The 16,153-nt window shown below is 31.2% G+C and overlaps 1 non-coding gene across 1 annotated transcript; it reads left to right on the forward strand.

Annotated features, from left to right (window-relative positions):
- The first annotated feature begins 4,117 nt into the window (after positions 1-4,117).
- On the forward strand, positions 4,118-4,190 carry TRNAV-CAC (transfer RNA valine (anticodon CAC)). The gene has a single exon. It is a non-coding gene; the product is annotated as a tRNA-Val (tRNA).
- The last annotated feature ends 11,963 nt before the right edge of the window (positions 4,191-16,153 follow it).

The raw sequence follows: 16,153 nt of genomic DNA on the forward strand, positions 1-16,153 counted from the left end.
AATACAAAATTACTTTACCCTCAAATATATTAGTATCCTGCGTTATTTCCAATGCTAGAATAGAATGCTTATAGGCCAAATTTACTTCATAGTAATATGTCAAATTAGCTATACAGTTTGGCTTTATAGAACAGATTATATTATCATAAATGTTCGTTGTAATTGCAGCAATCCAAGACGAATTAATTGTCTATTGCATTTTTTATAGTGGAATGCAGAACAAAAAATGTGGCTAGGCAGAAAAAGCGGAGGAGCAGGAGAAGATTCAGAAGTATACTTTTGTATATATAAGATATTAAATGAGGTTGTCTACGTGTGGGTGTCTGGAAATCACGGCCATACCAATGAATATATTTTTCTAAGAAATCATGGAGGCTCATCAGGCTCAAGTGATGGTTCTGGGGAGTATTTTGTGGGCCTTCAATGCCATGGCAACCTTAAAATAGCGTTTTTTTTAAATATCTTAAATAATCAACGGAGACGCAATTAGCAATTTTTCTATTCGAATCGTTTTTTTTAGTGTTCCTTTAATTGATTAGATGGAGTTGTATTGATTAATTATAAGTAAACATTATAGTATTACAATTACTCCGACTAAACTACAAATCTTATGTGAAGTCCATATATATGACGTATATTTCTTTTTTAGGAACCATTTGGACGCGAACCTACGCACATTGAGTTCAAGAGAATAATTTCACCCGAGTGGGTTTTGTTTATTTATTTATTTTTCATATATATACAAATTTCCTTACTTATTTTGTTTCTGGTTCGAATTCCTTACGTAAGAGGATTTGTTGTTGCATGCATTGCAATTTTGGGCATCATTTCATCATTTTTTCGTCAGAAAATAACCATTTAATGCGTCTTACAAATGACATATTATAATTAAAAAATTCCAAAGGGACATCAATTTTAATCAATAAATAACAGAAATGATCTGTAAATCTCATTAATTAATTTATTAAGGCGAAATATTCTTGAGAACAACTGGCTTTAAGATGGAAGGAATGGCTTAAGGCAGAATTACCTAGCGACATACATTAATATATTCACGTATATGTCTACACGCACAATAGATGTGGTAACCCGTCTGTGCACATAATGTTTAACCCTGCACAAAGTAGGAGTAATATGTGTGTATAAAGTTGTAGAAAAAATAACCGTAACGTGTTGTGCTGTTATCATCCTTTATAAATCCTTTATAACTTACTTCAACAGATTTTACATGATATATCATTTTTTCAATTTATACTTTTTTTTTGCGGCAAACGCGAAATTTCGTCTTAAAAATATAAATTTGGATTCATAAAAGTGGGACAATTTCAGTGAGGTTAGACAGGTATTAGAATACTCAGAAAGATAACCAGTTGACTATGAATGGAAAATAATAAGTTCATATCATCTTCAATTGACAAAGTAAATTATGTTTAGACTACTTAAAATACAGCCCTTTGATTGATGTGAACCCATGACGGTAATGAACGAAAGGGGTTTTTGGATTGTTTTAAAACAAGGATGTCTCACTGGATTACCACTTGAAATATTTTACTTGGGAATAAAACCTATGAAATTAAATCTCATGAAAAAATGTCTTTGTAAAACAAAATTATTGAATAAATATTTTTTTCTCAAATCTAGGCCAAATATAAAAAAGACCTGATCTAATTTTTCAAGGCCAAATTGCTTCAAAAAAGACCAATATACCAGCCTTTTTGAGGGAATCCGCAAGATTATATATTCTTTTACAGGCTTGGGGCTTAGATTTATGAATTTCTTAAAAAAATTTATTTTTTTGGTTGTTAAAAATATGTTTTTGTTTTTGGTTTTCTTTATTAAGGAATTATTTTTCAATGTTTGTATTTATTATGCGTGTTCTAAGCGTTTTAGATACTGTGGCCATTTTGGTAAAAGTACTAGTTGAAGTAAGAATGAGTAGTGTGTGACACTTAAACATTAAGCTAGCTGCAATTATTCCTCCGGGCCACAGGTTGGACATCCCTGTTTTAGCCTTCCCAGATGATTGATCCATTCACTGACCCAAGACCCATAGGTTTTCAATTTCCTTGTCATGATTTTTCTCTTGCTGCAGATTGAGGATGATTTATGACTCCCCTTCCCCCAAAATTCCAATATCAATAGCTGATAGTCTGTCACTCAGGAATCAGGACTACCATTTTCAACTGATATTTTCATTGACGTGGTTATTTTTTAAAAACTTGTGTCCCCAAGAAATTGACATGGATTTGAAAAATAGATCAATCTGTTTAGATGTTAAGAATGAAAAATGAATGTATAGTGTTGCAAACCTTAAGCATTTTTAGGCGTGCATGTTAGAACTGACCTACAGGTATGGTAAAATAAAAGAAACCGAAAGTTAACATGGTAACCCTGAAAATTTGTAGAATGTTGAAGAGTAAAACATCTAAGCTGTCGTAACATTTTATAAAAAATAATTGAAAGCATCTGTGAGATAGCGAAAATAAACACCAATCCCCCTCAGTATATAGCAAGGACGTATAGGAAAGAATTATTTCGTTTTTGATACTCAATTCCACTTTGAGTAAAAAAAAAAAACTTACACCTAAAACTCCCTCACAAATCATCATTGTTGATGTCTGTCTTTCATGAGCTCACACACTAGTGATTATTTTATATATTATTTGTTATCTATATAGCATGATTGCTTAAAAAATAAACAAGCAAATTTTTTCGAGCAATAAATCCTAAATAATTTTTCAAATATTTATTTTTTTGAAGGTGTTCTATTTTTACATTGAAATTGTATGTCTTCACAGGACTAAAATCTATTTAATGTTTATCATTGGGTTAAAAGAATGAGGAATTTAGTTTCAATTATTTGGTACATTTTTTTATTTACTTAAAAGCAGTACCCGACAGACATGCTAGCCCGTGGCCACGAAAAACCAGTCGGGTTAGTGTAGGATGGTCTATATCTAGCCATTTGGGAGCGTAATGTCGTAGCCAGTAGAGCCAATGGGTTGTTTAAACTTCTCAGTATTAAAACTAGTTTAAACATTAAAAATCTTCATGAATATTTGTATTTGAGTTATTTTTTTGGTATCGTTAAGGTATTTCATGATATAGATAAAATCGTAAATTGATCGTCTTTAGATATGAAGTTATCTTAACCATATAATACTAGAAACCTGTAAACGAAGGGTCATCCGCACCCCCTACAAATGGAGTAGAAGAATAAAAAATTACTACCATGACATAACATACTTTCATGAAAAAAAAAAGTATTTATTTTTAGAAATAAAATCGGTCCTACGACTTATTTCCTTATCAGTCAGCTTTTTTTCTTTTTTCATTCTTTTTTTTACCGGTCCTATAACAACATTTGTCATTCTAATTAGCAACTATAGACTGATACTATCATTTTATTTTGATACATTAAAATTAAATTTAAATGGTTGCCCTGAGCATGTAACCCTTCAGGAACCAGGTAAGGGGCATCCTTGAGGGCATCTGGATTAATGTCGGCAAAACTGTCGGATATGGCTCCATTATCACCATCATCAAGACCCAAAAAAGGACCCAATCTTATTTTTTTAGAAAAGAAAAAGAGCCTTATTACGTTCCATAGTTAGGTGTGCTTTCTAATCTTTTTTTCTAAGAAAACAATGTCCATGATAAACCTTGTTTTTTAGGTTTGACTCAGAGAAGCATTGATGCAAAAATGTAATTGGTTACATTTCTGATACAATAGACATTTTTTCCCCCGTTAAACTCCTCAATTGAAACTATTTTTGTTTCATTTGGTGTTGCATTATAATTAACAATTGTGTATATCCTTCATGGTAATATTATGTTGATATATAAGCATACCTAAATAACGGGGGAAAATCTTTTTTGATGCTCTTAATAGGGAGTAATATCGCCGGACATTTCTACATAAGTTTTCTTTTTTTTCATTAAGCTAGCGGATTGATGGATACCATTTTTACCGAAAAAAAATTTCAGACATGATCCTTTGATTTCTTTTTTTCATATATTCAATAAATATTCATAATTCACCTAAAAGTCCGAACCGGATGCAATCCGGAAAACATATTTTCTTTAAATATAATTGCGTATAAATAATAACTATGTGGTTTCTGTAGTGTAGTGGTTATCACGTGCGCCTCACACGCGCAAGGTCGCCGGTTCGAACCCGGCCAGAAACATATAACATTTTACACTTTTTTATTATTTCTTCAAGGTTAACATTAAAATTATAGAATGATAATTGATCTGATCTTTCTAACCAGGCTCGTTGGTCTAGGGGTATGATTCTCGCAGTTTGTTGATGTACTTATGGCACACAAGGTCAACATTTTTAATAGGGATGATAAAGTTTTCCTTCTATTCTGGTCAATTTTAATACACAAAATAATCAGGTTTTAGCCAAAAAAGTAACTTATTTTTTCGAAATATCTACTAGCTCAAAAATCAGTCAGAGATGGTATATAATACCATCAGCCTGTCTGGTGGGACGTCTCTCATCTTTGTAGCCATAGGGGTAAAAATTAACAGCATTGAATACTTGATGGTGGAGATTTGACCAATTCCCACTTTAGAAAAGAGGATTTGACCTTCAACAAGATATTGCTTCCTCTCAACCGTTCCATATGATTCAAATGTGGACTGATTATCCTTTTCCTAGTTGTTTTTTTTAGAAATTTTCTTAGCCTCCATTGATTTTCCATATATACTCGATGGATTTTGTAATATAGTCAATCATTTGGAACAGGGTCTGCAAGAAGTTCTGTCTAAATATGGATGCATTGAAATACACATCCGATACAGCATTCCGATGAAGATTATCATTGTCTGATAGGATCCCCTCCTTAACAGACTCAAACTGTAATTTCTGCCAAATGTGGTCATTTTGAATAAATATATGTTTTGCCCCCTTTAGATAAGATATTTCAAAAGCACTTGGAACGACGTAGTTCAATGGATAACGCACTCGGGAGTAACTATCCTCTTGAACCCCATATGCTGCGTAGGGTTGCGCCCTCACAATTCCGAGAGAAGTAAATATACTCAATTTGTATGGACTTGAAAGAAGCTTCCAAGGTCGGGTGGAGTGAATGTAATACTATAATATTTGCTTTTACTTAGTCAGTGCAACTCCATCTAAACAATTAAAGGAACATTAAAAAAATTATATACTAAGCATTTTTTAGTGAATGAGTTTTGCTCTTGTTGGAAACCTTAACAGTATTTTCCAAAGCTGCTATAATTATTCTTTAATTATAACATCTAAATAAGTATAAAGTGTTACTGTAAGCCTTTGTGTTCATGAATAAAAGAGAGTAACATTCATCATTTGTCTGGGAGTTAAAATATTGTTGTATCTGTCCTTATTTATTCTGTACAGTCCAGTCATAGGGCCGGTCTTTAAAACTGTCAGTACTAGAACTGATTAAGAAAAAACATGAAATAGAGTTGAGTGACGTCATCAAAGTCTGTGTTTTATAAGTTTTAATACTGATCTGTAGGACTGAACTTTACTGGATCGATACTGAACTGGACGGGAGGGTGCATTCCGTCCTAAGTAAGGCCTAACACAACACCACAAATATCTACTCACTCAATTTTAAGACTTTGTCTCCACAAGAACAAAAATAATAATAATATAAGGACTAAGTTTAATATGATTGATGAGCCAGAGAGTATTTTAGATCATTGCTAAATCTCAAATCTAGAAGTAACATTTTTTTAAATCCTTTTTTTTCCTTTTTTAATATGAATTCTTTTTATTCCTTGCTCTATATATATTTCAAACCTTATTTTTTCTTTATACTTTATAACAATGCACCCTGTATCTGTTTTCCACTCATATATACAGATAAACTTGAGTTGAGCCAGGTTGTCAAGGATCGACCATTATGTCTTTTTAGGACTCCTTTGCAAGAATGAACTGGACTGGGCCAAGAGTGAACTGGTCCGGGCCGAGAGTGAACTGGAACGGACTGTAGTCTTCAGTCCTAAATAAGGACTCACACACAGCACTAGTGTAAATCCCTGTAGTACTTGAGTAGAACTGAGTATAATAAAACGAAGTAACTCCTGCCTATGTCCTTTCCTGATACGGAGTGGAACTTGTGTTTATTTCCTCCACTCATAGTTACTTGCAGCTAATTTAATGAAACGTCATGACAACTAAGCTACTCTTTTCCAAAATATTTTTCAAACTGTCAGGATTACAACGGTAAATATTGATTTTGTACACACAAGAAATGCTTCAGAAGGCTTTATATGTATAAATGTACTTTTTCTGTATTTTTTAGTTGGCCGTTTTTTTTATTGTTAATCTGAAGAATGGATTTTTCTTTCCTTATCTGCTACAATTATTATTTAATTCCTGAGTAGTGGATATCCTTTCCATAATAGATTCAATTATATTCAAAACCTGATTGAATATTGGGGTTTGTCCATAAAAGACCGAGAGTAACCTTGAAGATTCCTTGCGGAGTTATAATTGCTAGCCCTTTTTGGACTATGAGTAGAATTGATGAATAAAATATGAGCACTTCTCACCAATGTCCATGTTTATTTCCTTCTCTCACTCCTCCCTCGTCACAGCTAATTGTAGTTCATCTAACGAAACCTCATTACAGGTAAGCTGCTCTCCTTCAAAACATACTTCAAATTGTCAGAGTTACCCTATTTTCCTTTTTTATTCACTAAATATGCTTACGATTTACAATATTGAAAATCTATATTTCTAAATACATACACCATACAACTCATAGGTAATGAAAAAAAAAGAAAAAAGAATTAGCTTTAATATAATAAATCAATAATAATAATCTAATGATCAATCTCTCAAATATCGATACAAATGTTTAATAAAAAATATTATTATTTTGTATGTGCAATTCTGGATCTATGGCAACATTATAAACCTTGTTAGAAACAAGTTCATCAGTACTCAAAAAAGATATATATATCATTTGAATGATATTCCTTTTTAGGGTGTGTCTGCCTTACATGTCATGGTTTTGACTTTTAAATTTAAAAATATTTTTATTACTAGTCGTATTATCTTTATTAGTCTGTTGCAATGTAATAAAGTTTAATTTCATTCATTTAGGTGATACCTACTAGGTTTTTCCTCCCGGTATGTCGGAGAAAAAATCTATCCGAAATAGAGTAATTTAAACTTTATTATAGTTGGTGTGGACACATTACGGTTTTTCTCCCAGGATCTGGTTGTCTCAGGGGTTTACACCTCAGGAAAACCCTGTATTATATTATTTCAAAATAGATATTTTACTTAATAATTTAATTATATATGATGAGTGGTTATGTTTTTGCCTCTGTTTGTTTGTTGGTCACCTGGATTACGGCAAAAGTTCCTAATCAATTTTGATCTACCTTGGCACGAAGATTCTATATGGCCACATCAATAGGCAATTAAATTTTGAGATATCAAGGTTAAAGGTCAAGTTAGCACAAAACATGAAAAATACTATATCCATCATAACTTTGAAACAAATTGAGATACATAACGAAATTTGATTTTGGTTGGAGCTTTGGCACTCTACCGTGTGCCCATTATAGTTAGTTATGTTTTGCCTGTTGGTCGACCGGGTACGACAAAAGTAATCGATCGATTTTTCTCTAACTATATGGTCACAGTAAGAGGCTATTCAATATTGAGAAATCAAGGTCAAAGTACCACAAAACGTAATAAATACAATATCGACAATAAATTTAGAACATATTGAGGTACAGAGCTCAAATTGGTGTCTTTAGATTTGCTTAATTAAGATGCTTCATATAGGAAAAGATGCAATCTAGGAAAATGACCATAAGTAAAGGTTTGCTCTCTCCCTAGTGCCTATTCTAATCGTTTGTATTTTTTAGCTCACTTTTTTTTCGGAGTATGTAACCTGAAATGTGAGTTTTCTTTTGCTAAGCTGTTCTTTTTATGTTTTTTAATATAGAAGCTATCATTGATAGCTAAAAAAATGGATTTTATATTAACGTGTGCTCATAAAAGACGGAGAGGAATTCTTGCTCTCGTCAAAAACATTCCTCCAATTATTAAGGTTACTATATTAAATTTTAGTTTTTGGATAACATGACCCAAAATGCTACCAATTAGCATAACAGAATACGCATTTTTAGTATACTTTTAGCCATCGATCCGGGTTGTGCATTATACAATCTCGAGCTCCAACAATAAAATTGCTTTTTCATCACTTATTATTTAATGTATTTATCATGAGTCGAATCAGATTATAGAAATCTAAAAAATTGGCCTATGGTCTTTAAAATACCAAGCTGAACAATTTTAGTAATACTCATAAAAATGAAGATGATAAGAATTAAGAATAAAAGAAGTGAGACTTGCTTAAAAGTTATTATTTCTATAAAAAAATAATTCAATATTGCTGTATTAATTATTTACTAACTGTCAGGTGTCGGCTACCAAACAAATAATATCGAAGATAACTTCCCAAGAAATCAACCGTTTTACTTTACATTTTTCATCAGCAAGCTTCCACAAAACTACCAAGTAGTTTTGTCAATTCATATGTATTATCTCGTTCAGAATGAAACAGTAATGATAATTTTTTGAGAGAAAAAAAAAAACCCCACACTGATGAATACTTTAGTCTCTAGAACGCTCATTAACAAAAAGACGATACCATATAAAAAACCTTAAATCATTTTTATATATCAGCGTTTATCCTCGTTCATTTGAATTATGATACACAGAAGACAGCAATATTTAAAACAAATAGAAATATTCTCTTGTTATACATCCACGCTTGCAATAGGTATTTCATTAATACGACCAGGGTATTATTTCTTAGGTCAAAAATATGCAAATCAAATAAATAAGGGATTACTTTATATAGTGCACCCTGTATACTCGTTCTATGTCATATTTTCTCGCCTGTAATAGCTCATTAATACGACTAGGTTTTAATTTTTTTAGATCAAAATATGTACATGGAACGACGTAGCTCAATGGACGACGCACTTGCAATATTCTGTCTTGAAATTTTTCTCTTGAACTCCGTGTGTGTAGGTTTGCACACAGATCGTTCTTCTAGAAGGAAATATACATCAAATATGAACTTAATAGATGATTCCTGGGTCAGATGGAGTGATTGTAATACTATAATGGTTAATTACACTTAATCAGTGCAACTCCATCCAACCAATAAAAGAAACATTAAAAAAATATATACATACATATCATATACAGATTGGTTCATTATTTTAGTACAGCCTGTATACACATCAAATCACATACGACTACATTGCTATTTCTTATATAAAAATATGCCTGGTGACTGTTTTCAGATATCCATACTTATAAACTTTGCTATATTAATAAGATTAATTATGTACTGATACTTCCCGGGATCCCACTCAAAGACAATTTCCCGGGTAATGAGAAACTCTTTTACCAAGATACATATTCTATGGTTATCAACATAAACAATACTGAATATAGTTAAAAGTATATGTACAGATAAAAATGCTTATGTGTAAATGACCTCCAACTATGTACATATGCTATGCATATGTTTATTGACAAAGTAGAATTGTTATTGTTTATTTGTTGAGATATCGTTGGTTTGGCCTTTTTTTTTTTAAAGTTAATAATTGATAATATGGGAATAAATAAAAAATCAAGGCGAAACGACGATAATAAGTAACTTTTTTATATATGTAGAAATAACAAACATAGACAATTGATAACAATGTAAGTAATTGGTAGAGATATATTTTTGATAAAAAATACAGTCCAATTCGGATAAGAGAAACATCTCTGTTTCATTTCTTTAATGTCTATAGTCTGCGGCCTGGTGAAATCGTTGAGTTGAGTATAGGTAAATCTAAATTACTTTAAGGAGAATATTTTAAAGTATTAGGTTGTGTTACTAAAATTACGATCTATTTCGGTTAATAAACAATAAAGTAACACCCTTTCAAAAATCAACAGTCGTCAGCATGAAGGTAAAAATGATAAGGTTATCTGATTTGCTCCACACCAAAGTGATTGTCGAGGATGAAGATCGTAGGGTGCTTCCAGAGTCTTTTTCACAAGATTAAAAACATTGTGGGTTTAGGTAAGAGCCTTGAGAGCTCCCTTGGTAACGTCAGACCCTGTATAATCGCCATCATGTAGGATGTGTACTCTACGATCACAGAACTCCGTCCTAGTCGATAATACAGTATGTGAAGGCTATTAATTTCAGTGATTGGGCTGTGAGTAGGTATATGAAGGATTTAAAGAAGGCCTCTTATGTACATCGACATTGGCAACTGTTTTCAACCAAACCCAACTGGATCAAACAAGGGCAGAAGTTATTGACTTGGTTAAATCATAATGGGTCAAAAGTTTTACCCTCATCTAGAGACTTTTCCCTCCTAAACTATGCCATTTGGGGTGCTGTTAATAAGAAAGCCTGCTCTACCCCTAGCCAATTTTTTTTGTTAAGCAGCAGTGAGTGGTCATATCCGAGGCCATTGTAGCAGCCAAAGAAAATCATTTTAAAAATAGGAAAATATATCAATAAAGAAGTCTTTGATAAAGCCTTAATGTTATACTTCTTTTCACTCTTGCAAAAGTTTTGCCTAATTGTTAAAAAGTCTTCGATTGTACTTCACAAACTAAATAGTGCGTTTAAATAAATTTGGAACATTTGGCTCCCCACAAAAGTTGGCAATTTATTGAAACACTAAGATCTATATAGCTAACTCATAATTCATTTCAGAGGCCTAATATAAATCTTTCAAATGATTCCACATTAGTTGGGATCAAACTTCTGATTGGTCCATGAGATCAGTATGAAGTTTCTTTATATGATTAACGGAAACATAATTCAATTGCATGCTGTGACCATATACTAGGATCTATCCGGCTGAAACCTTAGTCAAGAAGGGAAGCTGTTAGATGGCACTAATTGTACCATTTTTGGCCATTGAGGTCTGACCCACATTATACTACAGAAAAAAAAGATTTTCTTTGCCTAATACGTTTAAAACACTATTTATAAAAGGTTGGGTTGATATTTAAAAAAAAGTGAAAGTATGCTTGTTTTTATTTTGATACACAATTTAAAATAAGTTTATATGATATGTCTTACATTAGGACAAAAAAAAGCACAATAAACGTGGTACATCAATATTTTATTTGCAATTTTTGACAATGAATAATCATTTTGGAGGAAAACTACATTACAACTGTTGAAACACTGTTTATTATCCTAAAAAATTTATAAATTGCTCTACTTTGACTTCTTTTGACTTTTGTCAAGTGAAAATGCTATTTCTTCTAAAAAATAAAAGATTTTGAAATATCAAAGGCTGTGTGTGACCTTTAAATCTTTATTCTAACAAAAAAAAATATGTCTAGTGTTTTGTAAAATTATCATTTTGGAGTGTGTGCTTATCATTTTAAAAACTACGTGACTACGACATCTAGAATGTCGAGCTAAAACACAGCATGTCATATTGAAAAAATATAATGGATGCTAAAGTACGTTTCTTCAAAATTTCGAAAAAAAACTTTTCTGAATCAGTCTAATTTACATACATTTGTGGCCCGTCAATATCAAAGCCAGCTAGAATTAATTGTTTCAAAATTGAGTGTGGAGCACATTTGTATTCTTCAATAAATAATTATCTTTAATTTATATTTTCAAAGTATTTTTATTTACCCTTTCCAGTCACCAAAAAATTGAGCTTAAAGTACTCAAAATTGATCGTCACATTGAAATAATGAAACATAGACTGATTTTATTTCAAATTTGAAATCAAGGGCAATATAGGACTTAAGTCGAATAAATATTCCAAACTTCAGCTAAAATTATTGGGTATCTTAACTCATCCCACAAATTTGAAAGCGGAGCTTTTAATTTACTATTAATCTATAATGGGCATGTTAAAAAAAAGAAACCGAATATCAGCATGGTAACCCTGACAATATAATGAATGTCAGGAGGAGAATAGGTAACTCCAATTAACTCCAAAAGGACTTACAATTATAACTCCGCAAATAATCTTGAGAGTTGCCCTCTGTCTTTCATGAGCACACCCGAACGTTCAATCAGGGTTTATTTAGGAAAGTAAATTCAATACTCAGAAATTTAATAATAATGACAACTTCTTAGGAAAATAAAATTCCTTCTTCAGATTAATAATTAAAAAAAATATATATTATTAGACTGTATGAAGTAAAAAAAAATAAATTGGATATGTTTATTTTCTTGATTTTTATTTAAGATTATTTTTATGTTGACACACTATATGTATGTAACATTACTTTGGTCATAATTAAATTCCAGACAAATTATGTCTTTATATATATTACAATTTATTTTTACTTGATAAAATGAAGTGTAAGATTTTTCCGACGGAGAAATTATGGAATCCAAGTTCGGGGTTACAGATGCTGTATGTTTTTGGGTTGGTGCACAAAGATATTTATGGCATAATAATAAATATTATTATGCCATAACATATATTTGGGAATTTGATGAGTTATGTGTTATAAAAAAATAAAATTTACTCTTGTAACATATATCAATATAAGTTTTATTTGAAATCGTTTATTGTGTAAAAACATTATGCAAAAAGTGGACACTTATTATCTGGATTTGATTGCCCTTGAGTTGGTTTAAAGTCATTAAAAAATGAGTTAAAATGTCATAGAAGACTCTTTAAAACAAGTTTCTTAATATGTATTTCTTATGGGCATATATACATATAGACAATTAAACACCTAAAACCATTAATATTAAAGTATCATATTGGAAGCTCCTGATTTTATCTTTATTGAAACTATTGTGAGAACTTCCAAGTCAATTTATTACGACATTATCTTACTAACATATAAATTTACTAAGTATCTTGTTGTCTGCTGTCGATTTTTCCGTTTCTTTTTCTCTAATCAGTGTTCTGAATGTAGATTGGGTGAATTTTAATGATCTATCTTTAAGCTGTAATCCATTCCCAACACTTATTAAATATTAATTCCATTGTTTGGAAGAATTGTCATACTGCCAACTGATTTTGTGGTCACTCCACGACAGAAAGATCACTGGAGTTAACCACATGACTTAATTAACTAATAGTTGTACATCCTACTTGAGATCAATACGTTCATTATTTCCAATACGTTATCTACTATACATCCAAAGTTACAAAAATCAAATTTATTTTGTACGTAAAAAATTGTTAAAATTTGACTTGACTTTTATTTCAACATCAGTAACTCTTTCAATTTTTATTTAATTATACTCGAAATTCGTGTGTAGACCAACTCAAGTATATTATTTAGTAAAATGAGTAAATATAGACGACCACTCAAAAAAAAGCTTGTAATATTTTTCTAGATAAATTTTTATGGGCCAATTTTATACATGTGGATCAACGTAGCTCAATTTGTAAGCCACAAAAACAAAGCTAAACTATCGTCAAAAAATTATCTCAGGATTTTTTTTTGTTTTTTGCGAACTTTTAACGATATGAGGTTATATTTTTGAACGTTTTGGTGTGGAATGACATGGCCCCCCTCCGGCTTATTTTTATTTTTAGAGGAATGGTTTCGTGATGAATTAGAGACAGGAACATTTTATATCTACTTTTATACAAATGCGTTTAAATGTATAATTAGTAAATCGTTTGTGCACATTTCAAAGAGTAAAATAGTGTATATAAATAATACTTTATATGGCGCAATCCATCACCTGGGTATTGTATACGTTTTCATTACTTTTTTTTATCAAATAACCTTAAATTTATTCCAGATTTTCAGGTATAAATGCTAATCTTTTTACCTACTTATCAAGTAAGAGCTATTATTTTGAAGAAAATATATTTTTATAATTAATGGAAGTCAAAGATACATCATTAAATATTGTATACAGTTAATTCAATTATTTGATGTGATCAATTATTTTTGCTGTGATATAATGCTATTAATATTTGAGGTAATCACTAGGGTTGGGTTGCTATCTGAAAATCCAAGGCCGGTCTGAGACAGTTTTGACAATTCATATAAAAAAGAAAAATAATTTGAGTAAAAAAATTATTATGAAAACAAAAAAAGATATTTTAGTCTCGGTCCATGGTCTAGACAAAATCACAAAATACTGAACCGAAAAAACTCAATCTAGGATCGAGTCTCAACAATACTATTGTTAAGTTCCGTTCTGAAACTTCAGTCTAAGAAAATAATTGGTCTTGATCTAATACAACATCATCTTTTAAGTAAAAGAAAAAATTGTTGAAAACTGATATTGGTGACGCTATGAATTTTGGTTTGCATAGGTCTAGAAAAAATCATCTGAGCCTGGAACGAGAAAAAGAGTCCTAACCTTTCTATTCTTGGATTTCGTTCTGAAAAATCTAAGCGGATCTAAACAACTTATAATTTTTCACTAATTTGTAAATTCACAATGTTATAAAAAAATTAAGAAAACAGAAGAAAATAAATAAGTTAATTAAATTTTGGTAACGGTTTTGTTTGTGGTCAACAAAAAATGCGGTTCACAGTCTAATTTTGGTGTATGATTTGAAATTCATTCATTGTACATTTCGGTTTGTACCAAAATATTGGTCTATATCCATCAAGAAAAAATAACTGAACACCGAAGCGAAAAAATATGGTCCAAATTTTGATGTGACCAGTCTCGTTATACAATTTGTTCTAAAAAAGTTATTGGTCTTGATCATGTTCAATGTCACTATTGTTTAAAAAAAGAAAATTCAATGAAAAACTAATTTTGGTGACATAAGACCGAACCGAAAACCGAGTCTCAAACTTATTAGTCTGTGGTTTCGGTCTATAATACAAGATCGGTGTAAAACTGTCTTAATTTTTCAATAGTTTGGTCCAACTTTGATGTGGATCGGTTTCGTTGCATGATTCTGTCAATAACAATTATTGGTCTGAAAATTCAACAACGGTCCACAACTGTTTAATTTTTGACAAAATAGTTTTGGATCAATTTTGGTCTAGACTGGTGTCGTATTTAAGTTTGGTCTGATCCCACATCATAAAAAATAGTGGAAAACAAATGACTGTTTTGTTTTAAACTGAAAATAAAAAAAGAAATTAGAAAAGGAAATTTTGGTTTTACAGTTTGGATTTGGGTCCGTGCTCTGAATTCTGGTCCATGTTTTAAGAATTGTTGGACATTTCGAATTTCGGCCTGGCCCGAAATATCCGTCCAGATCGGTCTAGAAAAAATAACTTTAAAAACGAACAGAAAAAATCGGTTTCGGACCGAGTTTCACTCAACCGAATTAACCAACAACAATTATTTTCATTGGTGGAAAAGACATTTGATTCTTCATACGAATGATTATCATTTCATCTTCGAAATGAATGATGATTAACCGTTTAACTCATTCTTCAAACTCAATCCTCATTCAAATTTGAGTATTTGTACGTAAGCATGAAGTCCCGTAATTGATAAGGGAATGTGTAAATGAGTTGTTTATACCTTTTGAAATAACCTGCTTCAATTATCATACACATAAATGTACCTATGGTGTATTGAAGAGTGGTTTTATTATTTAACGACTCAACCTCAGTCATAAAATTATTCTGTTTTCGTAAATAGATTTTCATTCTATTTCTTCTGAAAAAGAAAAAAAATTATGAATTCAAAGACAGACCTGAATTTACATATATGTATGTACATACTGTTTCATGATATATAACTTGCCGACACGAAGCTCAATTATTTTTTTTCCAGTGATCTACTATATCTATAGTTTTAGAAAATATGACCAAAAACAAATGGGAAAACTTTTTGTAATTACTAAGGCTGGGACTGTACGCTAACCCCACGCCGCGATAAAAACCACGGTACTCCCTTCACGGAATGAGGTTCGGTAAGGTATTTTGTAAAATGGTTTTTTTTTTTAAATAGAATTAGTATAGTTTTTCAAGTTTTTTTGATATTTTATTGTTTAATGATTTATTTTCTGTACAAATAAGCTTAAATTCTCTAAAAAATAAAGGCTGGATATCAAATATACAGTGAGTTGGAACTCTATTTCCATTAATTTTGCGACCACAACTACTGAAGGTGTGAGCTGTGCGTTGTCGTGATGGAAAATGACTTTTTGCGGGACAATCGTGAGCGTTTTTCGTCCA

Source organism: Lepeophtheirus salmonis, chromosome 14, assembly GCF_016086655.4.
Source record: "Lepeophtheirus salmonis chromosome 14, UVic_Lsal_1.4, whole genome shotgun sequence".
Classification (NCBI taxonomy): Eukaryota; Metazoa; Arthropoda; class Copepoda; order Siphonostomatoida; family Caligidae; genus Lepeophtheirus; species Lepeophtheirus salmonis.